The sequence below is a fragment of the Lacerta agilis genome, chromosome 9, assembly GCF_009819535.1.
Source record: "Lacerta agilis isolate rLacAgi1 chromosome 9, rLacAgi1.pri, whole genome shotgun sequence".
Lineage (NCBI taxonomy): Eukaryota > Metazoa > Chordata > Lepidosauria > Squamata > Lacertidae > Lacerta > Lacerta agilis.
Genome location: NC_046320.1, coordinates 60494538 through 60510922, shown reverse-complemented (window position 1 = coordinate 60510922; position 16385 = coordinate 60494538). Strand labels below are relative to the sequence as shown.

Sequence of the window (16385 nt, the reverse complement as noted above, 5' to 3'; positions counted from 1 at the left end):
AGCACATTCAGTGTGCTTTCAACCTTGCTAGTAAGGCTTGCTTTGGCATCTGAATGCCACATCTGGGCCCTGATTGTGCAGAGAGGCCAGTGCAGAGAATTACTTGCACACACACACACACACACACACACTCACTCACACATATGTGCGCACCCCAAACACAGAGGAGTCGGGGTCTTTCACGTATGACGGGAGGGTAATGCTTGGTGTGATGTATAGCAAGGAGCCAATTCATTGCCATAAAGATAAATGGAAGCTTTAAAAAATATGGGGCGAAGCTATTGGGCAAGCTTGCTAGATAAGCACTAAATATATTACAAGGCATAGCTGGTCGATATTTAAGAGATTAATTTTCAGCCTCTTAAATTACAGCTATTACAAGAAGACATATATTAACTGTGCTGTCTTTGGCCCAACAGGCAAGTGATTTTTGTGTGTTCGTGCGATGTGCTTAGCAGTAATCTGCCCCAAGCCATGCAGTCAATTACAATTTAGAAGTAGAACACAAAGATGAGGCAATTTTGATTGAGCCGCTGTTGGGCTCCTATTGTTTAAATGGCTTTTTAACTTTCTCTCAGACTAAATGCTTATTGGACATTGCAGAAGTATGAATATGAGGCGCATTTCTGTTTTACAGTAGGATTTCAAGAGGATTAAGAACATGATCCTCCCCCCGAAAGCCTTTTCTCAGGTCTAAGGTTTTCTCCAGCTCTGATGTTATCATAGCCCTTAGATATTTCTGGGTTGCAAGCATCTTAACATCTAACCAAGCATCTGCAGAGTGCACCATCTTAGCCCTGAACAGTAGCCTAGAATGGAGAATACATGTGACTCTAGGCAGCTTTTTAGTGGCAGAAGGTGGTGGACTCTCCTTAATTGGAGGTTTTGAAACAGAGGTTGGATGGCCATCTGCCAGGGACTTTTTAGCTGAGATTCCTGCATTGCAGCAGGTTGGACTAGATGACCTACCTGTTGAGTCCCTTCCAAATCTACAATTTTTGGATTCCATGATTAGTACCTGTTTAGGCTACAAGAACCCACAACACCAACTTTGTTTGCCATGCACCATAGGTGCTTTTGATCTCTCTTGATCCCATCAATGACTAGTAGGTGTCAAATTTTGCAGAACCGGAGAGCCCTTGAGTTGTGCCCCCAAAGTGCTGCCTGATGAAGTAATCTTCACCTCACCTCACAATATGGTCAGACTTGCCTGGAACTCTCTTGTTTCACTTTCATTTCACTTCTGCTCCTGGTTTCAAGCCAGAAGAATTCCAAGATGGCTTGTATTAAACTTAAATAAAATGCAAATACCCAGGGTCAGTTTTGGTTCTACCCATTTCTCATTTTTCCAGTCTAAAATGCAGTTCCTCACATTTTGGAGCAGTTTGCCATTCAATATCAACTCATGAAAATTCATCAGCACTTTAGTCTGAATTTCTCCTAACAAACACATCTTTGTATGAAGTTTTGATTGGAGTAAACATTTTTTTGCAAGCAACTTTCTCTAAACGTTACAAGCAGTTTTTGTATGTTATTATCACCGAAACCTTCATTTTTATGCACACTTCCCTCTAACATATGGGGTTGGTTGTTTTTTTTTTTTAAAAAAAAACATTGCTTGGAGAGCTACATTGCAACACCCAGATCAGTGCAACTTTTGAAAACTGTGTTTCAGTTTTCATCTTGGTTCAGAAAGTGCAAATTTGACAGATTTGACTGTGCACCGAATCTAATTTCCTCTCCGTTTTTGCTCCAGGGTAATATAGCACCCCAATTCAATGAACCATGACATTATAGAGTTGGAAGTGACTTTGGTGGTCATGCACACCAACCTCCTTAGCATATGAATCTTGCAAGTGCAGCATCCTTGACAGGTGGTCATCTAGCCTCTGCTTAAATTCTACCAGTTAAGGAGAGCCCATTACCTCCTGCAGAGAGATCTGTTCCATTCTCATTAGGTCAGCGCAGCTGCTCCCAATTACTTCCATCCCGTCTCACTTCCCCATGTGCTGGCAATTGGATGGTTGGTTTGCCAGCAGCGGCACGCTCTTTCCTCACTTCCTCTCAGGATTGCAGGTCTTTTTCACTGTCCAGGAATGAGGGAAGGATGAGCCAGGTGGAGCAGCAGCTGTGCTTCAGGTGAGCTGCTGAGTGATAGCATTTAGATGTCTGGGAGGGTAGGAGATCTTGCCACTGCAGGTGGCAGAAGCAGCCTGGCTTCCTTCCTCACAAGTCTGACTCATCTCTGCCTCTTGGCTTCCCTCCACCCCATTCCTCTGCTTCTGGACCCCTATCTGCCACAGACTCTTCCTGCTCACTAAATCCCGCTACCTCTTCAGCTTCCAACACCTCCTCCTCCATTCTGCTTCCCCTATCTGCCACAGACTCTTCCTGCTCACTAAATCCCGCTACCTCTTCAGCTTCCAACACCTCCTCCTCCATTCTGCTTCCTCTATCTGCCACAGACTCTTCCTGCTCACTAAATCCTGCTACCTCTTCAGCTTCCAACACCTCCTCCTCCATTCTGCTTCCTCTATCTGCCACAGACTCTTCCTGCTCACTAAATCCTGCTACCTCTTCAGCTTCCAACACCTCCTCCTCCATTCTGCTTCCTCTATCTGCCACAGACTCTTCCTGCTCACTAAATCCTGCTACCTCTTCAGCTTCCAGCACCTCCTCCTCCATTCTGCTTCCTCTATCTGCCACAGACTCTTCCTGCTCACTAAATCCTGCTACCTCTTCAGCTTCCAGCACCTCCTCCTCCATTCTGCTTCCTCTATCTGCCACAGACTCTTCCTGCTCACTAAATCCTGCTACCTCTTCAGCTTCCAGCACCTCCTCCTCCATTCTGCTTCCTCTATCTGCCACAGACTCTTCCTGCTCACTAAATCCTGCTACCTCTTCAGCTTCCAGCACCTCCTCCTCCATTCTGCTTCCCCTATCTGCCACAGACTCTTCCTGCTCACTAAATCCTGCTACCTCTTCAGCTTCCAGCACCTCCTCCTCCATTCTGCTTCCTTTTCTCCCTCTGACCACTCATCTTTGTCCCACTACCAATCCTCTAGCTCTGTGTGATCCCTAAATGACTGGGATGACGTAGGCAGTAAGGTGAAAATGTTGAGTTGCAGAGAAGGCCTTTAAAAAATATATCAAGGAAATATTTGGGGGGGGGAATAATCCCTCCTTTCCTTGTCCACTGTTTCCTGTCTCTTTTTGCGTTTATTGTCTTCAGCTTCTTGCTTGCTACATGGACCCAAACTAGGTTTTGCCTCCCAGGTCTATTTGAAGGTTGCTCTGCCACTGTCTGAAAAGGACTTTATGGATTTCTTAAGCCTATTAAGGAACCTTTAAATCTTATCTCTTCCTCTTTCCTTTGCCTCCTGTGGGATTTGAAGTGCTGCTGATTTAATATGTCTTTTGCCAGTTGCCCCCTATTGCTTTAAATAAGGTGCAGGTGCCACATTACAAACAGGGACTGCCTCAGAGGCAGTAATTTATGCTAACCATACAGGAAGCAGAATGTTTCAGAGATCTATGTGTTTACAGTTTTGAACCAGGGTGTCGTTTGTACCACAAGGGCTGGCAGTTTTTCACATCCCAGGGGAGACTGAAGAGCTGACCAAACTGCTAATATAGTTAGTGGGGTTTGCTTTAGTTGAGAGCTCTGCTGGTGGAGGAATTTCCTTTTATGAAAAGCATGCATTCACTGCCTTGAAAGGCAAAAGAAGGTGGGGAGGAGTAATGTGGGTGGTGCTATTCTTCTTGGGAAAAGTGCCTGGACTCACCTTGTTCTCTAGCCATGGAATGGCACACACCTGAGTTCCAGCTGGGAAAAAGCTCTGGGTGAGGGAAAGAAAAATGGTTAGAGGAGAAAAAGGTAAGAAGTTAAGAAGAACTAGTTGGATCTGTTGGTGCATGAGCAATCCACTCTTGGGTTTTCATTTCTTTCTGCAGCAGAGTTCCTTTTACAGAAAAGTTCTCCCACATCTTTTACTTCTTTACAGCAGCAGCAGCATTCCAGCTATCTCTTAGTGAAATTCCCATAGCTGGAAGAAACACCGTTTGGTTCTGTTTCTCAGAGTCTTTATTATTTACAAAACTTTACACTGGTCATTAAAAAATAAAAACAAATAAAGCAACATAATATTTTCTCTTTTAGCCATCCGGCCCGGGACCTAATGCCAACTCATTCACATGCTCATTTGCACTGACCCAGTCTTAGTTGATCACAGGCCCTAACAAGGACACCTGTTGCTGGGGAAATTTTCTGTTGCCTAGCAACTTCTTCAAGTCCATTTCCAAGTTTCTTCTAGAATATTCCAACAGGATCAGGCATGTGGCCCAACCAGTACAGCAACCTGTTCTCACAGTGGCCAACAAGATGCCTATGGGAAGCCAGCAAGCAGGACCTGAGAGCAACAGCACTCTCCCTTCCTGTAATTGGTATTCTCCATGAATCCTCTTGGAAGCCATTACTGGCTTTTGAGAGAGTGCATTCCATAGTTTTGTTCCTTCCTGATTTGTTGCTTCCATACATACTTTTATACCTACTATGCACGTTGTCTCTGAAAACTATGCATGTATGAACCATCCACACATATATTAGTCAAGCCTGTATTTCTTATGTTCAGCTGCATATGCACTACACGGGGGGGGGGGGGTGAATTTTCAATCTCATGGCTCATAGCCACATGTCACTCATATGTCACTCATGTCTGCGTACATTCCTGCTGCAGGTTTTGGTCCAAAGAGTATGACGTGAAGGTCATGAGGGTGTTGCAAAGGTTAAAAGGAAACTCTTGGCCCTTGTTGGAACTCCTGAGGTGTCAAAAGTTCCACTGAGAGTAGTTTTTGTCTGCATACTTTGCAAGCTGCTAATGGAAATGCAGATACATGCACCAGGTTCCTGGGGATGACATAAATCCCACGTGCTAATGTTGAAATGAGTAAATACTGATATAAAATCAGAATATTCTTGTCAAGCGGTACCACTGAGCACTCTGTCAGTTGTTGAAGAACAGGGGAGGACAGGAGGCGGGCCCCTGGTCTGTTTCCAGTAAAGCACAGAAGGAGGGGACTACCAGTCAGTTTCCAGTGGACCACAGAAGGGGTAACATTGGCCAGTTTCCACTGGACCATGTAGCATCTGCTAGTTGCTGGGATTCTTCCAAAGAATGCTTAACTGGGTGGATTCTGATCAAGCAAGGCCTTTCTTAAGCATGCATTTAAAACAGATTTAGTAACCCTTAAGGGTTAAAGGATTGTTATGGGATATTCAGGCTTCTTAAACGTAAAGCATGTTGGTGGATCAACTGGATTCATGGGGTTGCTTTTTTAAAAAAAATAAATAGATCCAGCCTTCCTCTGTTTTAGAATACTAACGAGCAAATAATACGTGTGTGTTTTCTCCACCGTATTTAAAAGCCAGAAGCGTGCCTTACGTAATTGCCGATATCTTTTGCAAATAAAATTATCCAAGCAAAAAATGTGGTTTTGTACTAAAAGTATCGAATGTATTGTTTAGAGTAGCAAGTAGCAGAAGTTATTTTGGTCGTTGGCTTTCCTGGAGGTTATGGCATATTTGCAAATGTGAATTTCCTTAAATGCGTGCCAAAGTAGAATTAGCTATATTGATTAGTGGTGGAATTGAAGTTGTGTTTTTTATGTAGGGGGGAAACACCAGTTTGGTTTAAGATGTCTCATTTTCACAAGTACTAAGTGAATAATACTGCATTATGGAATCTACATGCATTTGTCACTTGATAGCTTTCCTGATTCCTGTCATATCACTGGGAAGGACACATATCAGGTGTTGTCATCCATTTCAATTATAACCACATGAAGCATTTTGCTTTTTGGCTTGGAACTAACCTAGCATTTATTCAGAAGGGCCAGCTAATCGTGTTTATAAGCTTCAGTGCTCATGCTGTATTTAAAGCACTTTCAAAGATCATGATGCGAAGGAACAAAATGCAACTTATCCGCAAGATGAAAATCTAAAGATTGGCTTTAATTTTTAATGCTAGTGCCTATGATGAGATACATATTGCGGAGGAGGGCGGAGAGGAGAAAAACTGCAAAAATGTGCAGTTCTATGTGAAAAATGTATTGTAAAAATTGATTATTTTTATTTTTATTTTTTTTAAATGAAGGCAGGTAATCTAATGCAGCCTGAAATGGGGGGTGGCCGCTCAACCAGGTTTCAAGTGAACAGGGTGCAAAAGATAAATTACAGAGCAAGGGAGGTTTTTTTATGGGAAATGGAAGGAATTGTTGAGGGCAAGCTGAAATACTGTGGTGCATTGAGGCATTATGAAATATAGTTGGGGGGTGGGATGATGGAGATGTATTGCAAGAAAGGATTTACAATGATTATTTCTCAGAAAGCAACTAATAATATCCCAGAAACCTTACTGGTGGCATCTCTCTGTTGCAGCATCGTACATCAGCCATCTGCCCTTGTATGCAAGGAGAACACTTTTCACATCTTACTCGTCAGATAAATTAAGAGGCAATAGCTAAGTAACTGCCCAGATTAATAGTTCGTATATCCTAGACATACGCAGGCCACCACTGAAGCCGAGCCAACTATTGATGGCTTCATTAAAAGAGGTGTATCAGTTATAACTAGACAACAGTGAGTTTGGATGGGACAAAAGTTCCTGGGGCTAAATTGACAATGAAGTTCCAGTGACGGACCATCAGGTGTTGTTTTAATTCTTATCCGTGGTGGAATCAATATGAAATCCATAGTAATTTGCTGGCCCACAGGCTGGGTGGCTTTATGAAAGCTTTTAAGAAGGCAGTTGGAAGTGCAGTCGTACCTTGGACGTCGAACAGCTTAGTTCCTGAACATTTTGGCACCTGAACGTCACAAACCTGGAAGTGACTGTTCCGGTTTGCGAACTATTTTGGGAAGGCGAACGTCTGGCCAAGTTTTGTTTTGGTTTTCGAATGTCGGAAGTCAAACAGATTTCCGGAACGGATTCTGTTTGACTTCCAAGGTACGACTGTATTTGTCTCTTCACTTTTTCCAGCTCAGTTGATTAGAGCAGGCACGTCCAACAGGTAGATCGTGATCTACCGGTAGATCACTGGACATCTGTGGTTATGATCACTGACTCCCCCAAAGAAGCTCAACAACTAAAAAAAAAAAGCTTTTTTTTTTTGCCCCGCACACCCCCAAAAAGGGTTTTCCTTCTCCCTAAGAAAAGCTTAACAACAACTTTGTCCTGAATGCCTAAAAAACGGTGCTTTCCTCCTCCCCAAAAAAGCTAGATCACTGCCAGTTTTTAACTCTGTAAGTAGATCACAGTCTCTTGGGAGTCGTCCACCCCTGGATTAGAGCATGGTGCTGATAACAACAAGGTCATGGGTCTGATCTACTTATGGGCCACCTGCATATTCCTGCATTGCAGGGACTAGACTAGATGATCCTTGGGGTCCCTTCCAACTCTATAATTCTTCATGACAGTCATCAGAATCACAGACCACTTCTAACTATTTTGCTCACTTAAATTCTGTCTCTTTCTCAGTCTACAGTGCAGCTCAGAGCACCTGGAATACAAATGCAATGAATACTTAAAACAATGATGGCTAATTTCCTTAGTTCATTTTCCGCACAGTTGTCTATGAAGCTCATTCCCACATCATGTCAGCCCCCTGGCAATTGCTTTGGGAGTATGTGGACCACTGTTGGATATGATCAAGTGAAACTTGTGCAGATCTGCAACCTGTGGTGTGTAAACTAGTCCAACAGCATTGGACTTTGGGTATTTAGATGCCCCCAAAGCCAGCTAAAAGAAGGACTGTGACTGAGTGTTAAGAGCCCATGCTTTGCATGCAGAACGTCCCAGGTTCAAACCCTAACACCTCAAGGTAAGGCTGAAAACTTGGAGAGCCTCTCCAGGGTTTCAGACAGGGTTCTGTCCCAGCCCTGCCTGGAGATCCCAGGGATTGGGTTAGGCACCTTCTCCATGCAGAGCAGAAGTTCTACCACCAAGCTACAGCTCTTCCCAAGCAGCACCTCCCTTCCCAACTTAGAGCCCCTCGAATGTTCCCATTCCTTCCAGTGCTTTGTAAATTCTTATCAAACGGGGAAGTGAGATCTTAGAATGACAAAATAGCAAATGGAACTATTGAACAGGTCCACCTCCCTCTCCACAGCCCTTGAAGTGGCAGCAAGTAGCAGTGCTTTTCATACTGTACCCCTGGAATCTCTGAGGGTTTCCTCAATGGCTGGCAGTGGTAGGCAAGTTGCTGGGAAAGCCGCTTGGCCAGTGTAACCAATCTTATCTTCCATTACACAGCTGTGGTGAAACACTAGGCACAATGTAGGGCACGCTCTCCATTTGTGTGGAGCAATGCCGTCTCCTCCAAAAATAAATTCATGATGGATCGGAATCCTGTTTTAAGTGATATGCTGCATCCTATAAAGCTGACCAGTAGGCAGGGGTTTCATAGGTGGCTTTGCACCAGACAAAGTGTTATGGCAGGCATTCCTTGGTTTTAGGCAAGGAGGTGTTAGCTGTTTTTCTGAGTCTGCAGGTTGTTGAAGTGGTTTTACCCTCAAAGCTCTAGTGATGAAGTAGACGCCACACACAAGACTTTGAAGATGACTCTTTACTTGCAGGATGGCAACTGTCAACAAGCAGTCTCCTACATATAATACTAAGTCCAATACAATGTGTTTCACTCTCTTGAGCCCAAGAGAGGACCTTCTTGCTTCTAAAATCCCTTCAAAGCTTGTCTGTCCTCACTGACGCTTCCGGGCAGCGTGTTCTTGGAGTCTCCACACTACCAGGTTCCTGGTCAGTGAAAACTTCTAACGAGACAATCAACCACCCTTTCAACTTGGGGGTTGCAGGGGCACCCCAGGGCATTTTCCAACACACCGCAGCATGTGTTTGAGCAGTGACGTCTGACTGAAGCAAATAACTCAAGGGATTAACCTTTTGCAAAAAGTAAATTCCATAGAGTCAGATCCCATAGCTGGGGGGGGGGGCTTTCCGTTATTCCTTTTGTACCCGCTTAGCTGTAAGTGTTCTTCAAGCTCTGCAGAGCCACATCTGCTTCTGTTGGTATAAATGAAAGAAGCTCATTTTAATGAGATTCCTGAAGCTCCATATCCATTTCCCCTTCAAACCCTGTATGTATCCACGAGGGGATATTATTTTCAAAATTGCAGCTCTCCTGATCGATCCTTTGTTGTTGTTGTTGTTTTAAAAAAAAGTGAACTGCCAGTAAAAAGTTGCAATTATAATTGACTGGCATGCGCCACTCTCAAGGCCAGCACCTGATTTCACAGGGAAATCTGTGAAGCTTGATGGTCTGGTAGCATCTGATACTGACATTACGCAGATATGGACCTTGGATGGAAGATTACTGGGATCCCCAAGTGCCAGATCACCATTCAGGGTGCTAATCCCCAGAGTGGATCTTGTTTATCAGCAAATTACTGTGTTTTCATATATCTGTACGTGTGCAGCTGTGTTTATCTTTCTGATTTGTTCGTATGTATTTTGTGTAATACACATGTGTTCAGTTTTAGCTGTTTATCATTAGTGATAATGCCAGGGTTGCAGGATCAATACCCCCTAAGCTTCAGATTCCTGCATTGCAGGTGGTTTGGGTTTGATGATCCTCATGGTCCCTTCCAAATCTATGGTTGTATGACAAGGAAGACCAAGTTTAAAATGTTGGTCAATACATTGTGGATAGAATTCAACACCACACTAATTGTTCCATCTGTGCAAGTATTCCAGCTTGCCAGATGGAATGGGACACCTTCTCCTTCCCCACATGCTGTCTTGGGGGTTTTTTCTCAACCCTGCACTGAACCAATTTTGGGGGCAAAGCCCTGTTGTGCAAACAGGGCTTCCATTGATGGAGCTGGTTAGTTGTATACAACCCTGTGTGTCCTTTTTAAAAGGAGGCTACAGTGGTACCTTGGTTCTCAAACTTAATCCGTTCCGGAAGTCCGTTCCAAAATCAAAGTGTTCCAAAACTGAGGTGCTCTTTCCCATAGAAAGTAATGCAAAACGGATTAATCCTTTCCAGACTTTTAAAAACAACCCTTAAAACATCAATTTAACATGAATTTTACTATCTAACAAGACCATTGGTCCATAAAATGAAAGCAATAATCGATGTACTGTACTATAAAATAAATAAGAATGTATTGTAGATGATAAAAATTTTAAAAAAAAAATTCTCTTCCCTGCCCTAATGATAGTCATTGTTTGGATGGGGGGCTTTTATCCATTTCTGCATTCACACAATCAATCAATCAGTAGCTGAACTGGGTTCCACACAGTCGCAAAAAAAAAATTAACCGAAAAAGCCTCAGAAACAAAAACGCAAAATAAATAGCAAAAACTAAAGCACCAAACTTAATCCGTTCCGGAAGTCCGTTTGACTTCCGAAATGTTCGAAAACCAAGGCGTAGCTTCTGATTGGTCCAGGCGCCCCTGAAACAATAGCCGACAGCTGCATTGGATGTTCGGTTTACGAAAAACGTTTGAAAACTTACTTCCGGATTTTCAGCGTTTGAGTACCAAGGCGTTTGAGAACCAAGGTACCACTGTACTTGAAAGCAGGATTGATCCAGATTGGAATCCCCTTGCCCTGTGCTACTTCTTACAATTGCCCTCTGATAACCCCCTACTAGCCCAGCTTAGGAAGCATTCTGGCAATACTAGGAGTTTCTGTGACTTTGTCGAATTCTATGAATTGTTTTGATGAATTTGTTGTTGTTGTTGTTATGTGCTATTGTGATTGATGTTACAATGGTTGCAATGTTTTTCTCATACTACTGTGATTATTGTGAGTTGCATTCAGCTCAGCATTTGTTATTGGAAAAGCGAGATCCAAATATTAACTCAAGTTTAACTGATCACTAACACGTTTGCATTTATTTAACATCCTTTAACAACAGCGTTTTAAATTAATGCTGTAATGTTACCTTGGCATTCTGCACTAGCCTGTACCACAGGCATTTTGGCACTGAAGATCTTCTGCTGAATTATAGATTTAATATGTGCAATAGGAGTTACATTATTCATTTATAAGTGCTGTAATCACGGTGTATTAATAATACACTTGTCGTATTAATGTTCAGAGAAGCAGGGAGATACCTAAGGAAGGTAATTTGGAGACAACATATACTTGATTTTAATGTGGCACATACATTAATTAGTATCCGCGTTTGGTCTTTATTAATTACTTTACCAACCGAAACACTATAAATTGGGCACGTGTGTAATGAAGACCTGTGAAGGAATTAAATGAATAGCAGTTCGTATAACATTCAGCCAATTTGAATCTCATGTGTGCAAATGAAAATTACAGGACTGGTCTATGTTACCCCAGTTTAGATGGATTCTGGCTGCAACCAACAGGGTGTGGCAACATGTGACCCATTGCTGTTGTTGTTTATTACCTTTATTTGCCACTTATTGCAAAAAAAAAATGTCTCATGGTGACTTAAATTCTCCTTCCTTCCCTCCTTCCCTTCTGTGTGGGCTTCAAAAATGCCACAGAATGTGACTCCTAAGCAAGAAAGCATGCAGGTTTACATGGGGGAAATGCACAAAAATGCACTTTTTGGGTGTGTGTATTATAGGGTTGCCGTTTTTCAAAAGGTGAAAATCCAGACAGTTGAGCTCTTTGGAGGACGGGGGCAAAGTTGTTGTTGAGCTTGAAATTTTTAATTTTTGAACTTTTAAAAAAAAGGAAATTGGCCCCCAAAAAATCAACACTTCCGACATGGGTTGCCATACGCCTGGGTTTCCCCGGACATTTTGACGCTCTTCAGACATTCCGGTAAGGTTTGGGAAATCCCGAACATATGGCAGCCCTGTTATGACCATATACTACTGAGCACTTATTTTTCCCCCTCTAAAAAAGCACTGGAAGGGAATAGTTAGCATAAAAGTTATGGTAAATACTCTTGAGGCCTTTCCAGAAAACTCCTAGAAGTCAGCGTTTAAGAAGTTGGTAACAGTGATGCAAGCATGTTACCTTGATTTACAGAGGCTGAAGGAAGTCTCCTCTGATTAACTCAGTCACCATCATCTTCCACCTCGCTTCCCCTTTCCCTTAGAGGCTAGTCATCTGCATCCCACCATTTGCTTCTAAATGTCTGATTTACTCCATTCCCCTCCCCCCCCCAGTTCCCATGCATGACCAGAGGCGTAGGAAGGTCAGGTGGTACCCAGTGTGGAAAATTTCTTGTCAACCCCCCCCCATTGATTCCCCCCCTCCAAAAATGGTTTTACCTTATTTCATATTTTCTTACAAAGGAATAATAACAAGTAATAATAATAAAAAACTTATATTTATATCCCGCCCTCCCCGGCCAAAGTCGGGCTCAGGGTGGCTAACATCAGATACGTAACATTGGTATAAAATCAAACAGTAATTAAATTACCTCCTAAAAAACATCTCAAAATCAAATTAAAGTCTAATTAGATGGCTTTCCACAGGGTTAGGGTTGGGAACTGTAAGTGCTCCACTGAACTGAAATTTCAGCCTTCACAACATAGGAAAACAGCCAAGTGAACAGCTATTTTGGTGGAGGAGGGTCAAGATATTAACCGATATGCATGAAATTTCATATATAGCTATATAATCCCTAGTAGAGTAAGATAAGACCTTTGGAGCAGGCATTTTTTTTAAAAAAGATTTTTATGAACTGCCCTAGTAGGGCAGTAATTGTTCCTTGATAATTTGTCACCCCCTCCATTATGGAAACTGGGGCAGACCAGTTTGGATTTGATATCCCGCTTTATCACTACCCAAAGGAGTCTCAAAGCGGCTAACATTCTCCTTTCCCTTCCTCCCCCACAACAAACACTCTGTGAGGTGAGTGAGGCTGAGAGACTTCAGAAAAGTGTGACTAGCCCAAGGTCACCCAGCAGCTGAATGTTTAGGAGCGGAGACGCGAACCCGGTTCACCAGATTGAGTCTACCGCTCTTAACCACTACACCACACTGGCTAGAAGAGCCCCTCTCAGGCCTCCTCAGCAAGATTAGGTCTGTTCCCTGGTCAGCTCAAATGTTCAGAAGTGCAGGCTCAGAAGTGCTTCAAGGAAAGAAAAAGGACAGTGTTTAGATATTCATTATCATCATCACCGTAATTTAAAAAGTATACTAATAAAATATTTGACATTTGCGCTGACGTTATCTGCCAACTATGAAATGCAGCAGCGTGCGAGGGTTTTTTCTGCCATTAAATTCATTAGTTTTCCATGCAGGAAGGATACCACCCTTTCCTCTCAACCTCAGCCTTATGAACGTGCACTGCTATTTTTACATTATGGCGTTGTAATTGGTGCCCCAGTTTTCTGGCACCAGTGGGCCTCATTATGCTATACCATGTTTGACCAGAGCTGGTAGCAACCTCTGATTCCCCATATTAAAATGACCTATGCTAGAGAAATAATAGGGGCTTTCCAAAATCATTACCAGCCCCCCCCCCCAAGTTAAATCCCACCCACACCTCGATATCATCCTCAGAGTATGGCCGAACAGACAGGTCTCTTCTGAGAAACCCAGCTCATTCACACTTTTGCCTTGACCCATATTTTGATCATGTTGTGTACTGATTAATTTCCCCCAGGTCCGAGAGCTTTTCTTGTTTCCAGGGCTGTGCCTTGCAAAACTCCAAGCTTACCCACTGAATCGGATCTTATCCAATGTGCAGGAAATCCAAAGAGAGGTTTTGCTTAACCGAGCTTCTTCAGTTCAGCAGGTAAGATTGGATTTTTGCAAGGCACAGCCATGGAACAACAAGGAAAGCTCTTGGATGTGGGGGAATGAATTGGTACATAATATGATCAAAATACAGGTCAGATGAAAGTGTGGATGAGCCCTTTATCTCATATCTACCCAGGGCTTAGCAGAATCTATTGGTGCATGTACAAGTTTAGATTGTAAGATTTGCTGTATCTAAATCTGCACCAAGACCTGCCCCTCAGTTCCTGAAGTTTTCTTCCCTCACTGCAAAAGAATCTTCTATTTCCCTGTCTCATTTGCAGAGTGCTTTAGATTTTTTTTTTTGAAGTTGTTTATTGTTTTGGTGGGTGCAGAACTGAGTTTACTTGTTGATCCTGGGTTGCTGAAGGTAATGTGTGTTTCCATTAAACATATTGCCAGCACTCTGCAGCCTCCCCGGCTGCCTGAGATCAGCGGCAGAACGTATAGCCACACTGCACAGGATGGGCGTGATCCTGAGGGGGGCGGGGCACACTTCTGAGGGGGGCAGGGCGTGGAGGATGCCCTCCCAGGTGCGGGATAGCCACTTGGGTGCACAGAGTGGCATGTGTGCCCTGCAGCCAGGGACGGAGAGAGCCACTGATGGCGGACATTCAGCCCGCTGCCCGCCCACAACTCCCCAGCCTCCCTCAGCTGTCAAAATGAAGGGGGAAGGGGGAATGCTGCTGGGAAAGTGACGCAGCTCCCCCCTTCTCCTGACGGCTGGGGAGTCGCGGGCAGGTGGCCCGCCGAATTTCGTCCCCCCGCCCCAGAGATGACACCTGGGGCGGCCAGCACCCACCTTCCTCCGCCACTGCCTGAGCTTAGTGTGCTCACTCATTTTATTTTTAAGGGAAGTCCTTCCTTGTCCTTAAAACAAAAAAAATATTTGCACACTGATTTCTTTAAAATTAAAACCCGTTCCACTTCATAAAAGTAAAAAAATACTTCATTTTTTAAAAATGATAAACAGTTGTCTCGTAGACGTATAGGAAAACCCAGCTGAGTACGTCATGGGGTTTTCAGAAAGCATTGATACCCTGGGAAGCTGCTGAATGCAGGCCATCAGAGACCTGTAGAATAAAAGGAAAGACACAGGAACATCATCAGCCACTTGGAAGCCAGGCGAGAGTAAAAAAAAAACTTTGCATACCAAAATGAAAATTCCACCCACGTTTTCCCTCCTCTTTTATAATTTTCAAATGCAATTTCTGTTCCCATTAATTGATGGAGAATGGTTGGGGGGAAATGCAGGAGGAATTTTCATCACAGCTTTAGCACTGGAGATGTTAAATGGACTGGCTGGAGTACCGGTAATTGTCTTCTTTCCCTGTGTTGTACTTCATTGTTTAAAAGCATCCTGCTAACACCCATTCTTTTGGAAGGGAAAGGAACATCTTACTCTCCCTACCGAAGAAAATTGTTGCCTTTAAACACTGTTGGTTGTTGATGCTGCGTCCAAAGTCTTACCATTTATTTTTCCAATTCCACAGAAGTGAAATGCCTCTCTTTGGTGGCTGATAACCGAGTCATTTATTGTTGCTCCCATAGATTCTTACAACTTATGCAAACTTGACTGGCATTCCACTTCAGTGCTTTATGTGGGCTTATACTAAACAAATATAAGGCCTAGCACTCTAAACACAACAGTGGACTAGCTTTAAGAACTGAGTTTGCTTGACTTCCTCTTCTCTCCTCGTGCCTTTTTCCTTTTGTGTTGTGCCCTTTAGATTGTGAACCTGCGGGCATGGGCTGTCTTGCTTTTATTGATCTTATGTAAGCTGCTCTGAGAGCTTTTTCAAATGAAGAGCAGGGTTAAAAGGCTATAAATAAATAAACAAACTAAAAAAAAAAAACCTGCTGCAGATTCGGGAGCTGTAGCCTTTTATTGAAAATATATCCTCTGGCGAAAGAATGTAGTACAAGATGCGGCAGCAACGTAGATAATCAGGCTAAAGCACATCCAGATAACAGAAAAATATTTGGCTAAACTTGATAGAGCTGCAAAGACTCTCTGAAATTATAGTCATTTATAGTTAATTATAGTCAGTGTCTTTGGTTTATTGTTTCCCTGTAGTATACCTACAATGTTCACACTTTACAAAAGACAGCAGTTTCTAGCCATAAGCAGATTGGTGATGGATATGTCTAGAGGTAAGGCCAGTGTGAATAAAATATGTGAACAAGTTTGATTATTTTATCCTCTACATCAGGCATAGGCAAACTCGGCCCTCCAGATGTTTTGGGTCTACAACTCCCATCATCCTTAGCTAACAGGACCAGTGGTTAGGGATGATGGGAGTTGTAGTCCCAAAACATCTGGAGGGCCGAGTTTGCCTATGCTTGCTCTACATTCATATCCCGGCTTTCTGCCAAGGAGCTCATGTCAACTTGCATAGTTCTTCTCCCATTCATTTTACTTTCAACAACTTCCCTGTGAGGTGGGTTAGACTCAGAGGTAGTGACTACATTGCAGGGGGTTGGACTAGATGACCCTTGGTGTGCCTTAAATCTCTACCAATCTACAGTTTTGTGATCCTATGGTTAGCCCAAGGTCACGCAGTGGGGCTCATGGCTGGGATTTGAACTTCTGTGTTAGTCCAACACTCCAATCAACCTCATGGATAGCT

The 16385-nt window shown here is 43.2% G+C and overlaps 1 protein-coding gene across 4 annotated transcripts in view; it reads left to right on the top strand.

Moving 5' to 3' along the window:
- ARHGAP24 (Rho GTPase activating protein 24) overlaps positions 1-16385 on the top strand; it is a 314093-nt gene that overhangs the window by 208944 nt on the left and 88764 nt on the right. The window contains exon 1 of one of the 4 annotated variants that reach the window (XM_033160680.1): positions 2061-2139. The exons of the other annotated variants lie outside the window; for them this stretch is intronic. The gene's annotated coding sequence lies outside the window, so the exon portion shown is untranslated. Of the gene's footprint in view, positions 1-2060; positions 2140-16385 lie in introns of those variants that run through there. 4 annotated transcript variants of the gene reach the window in all.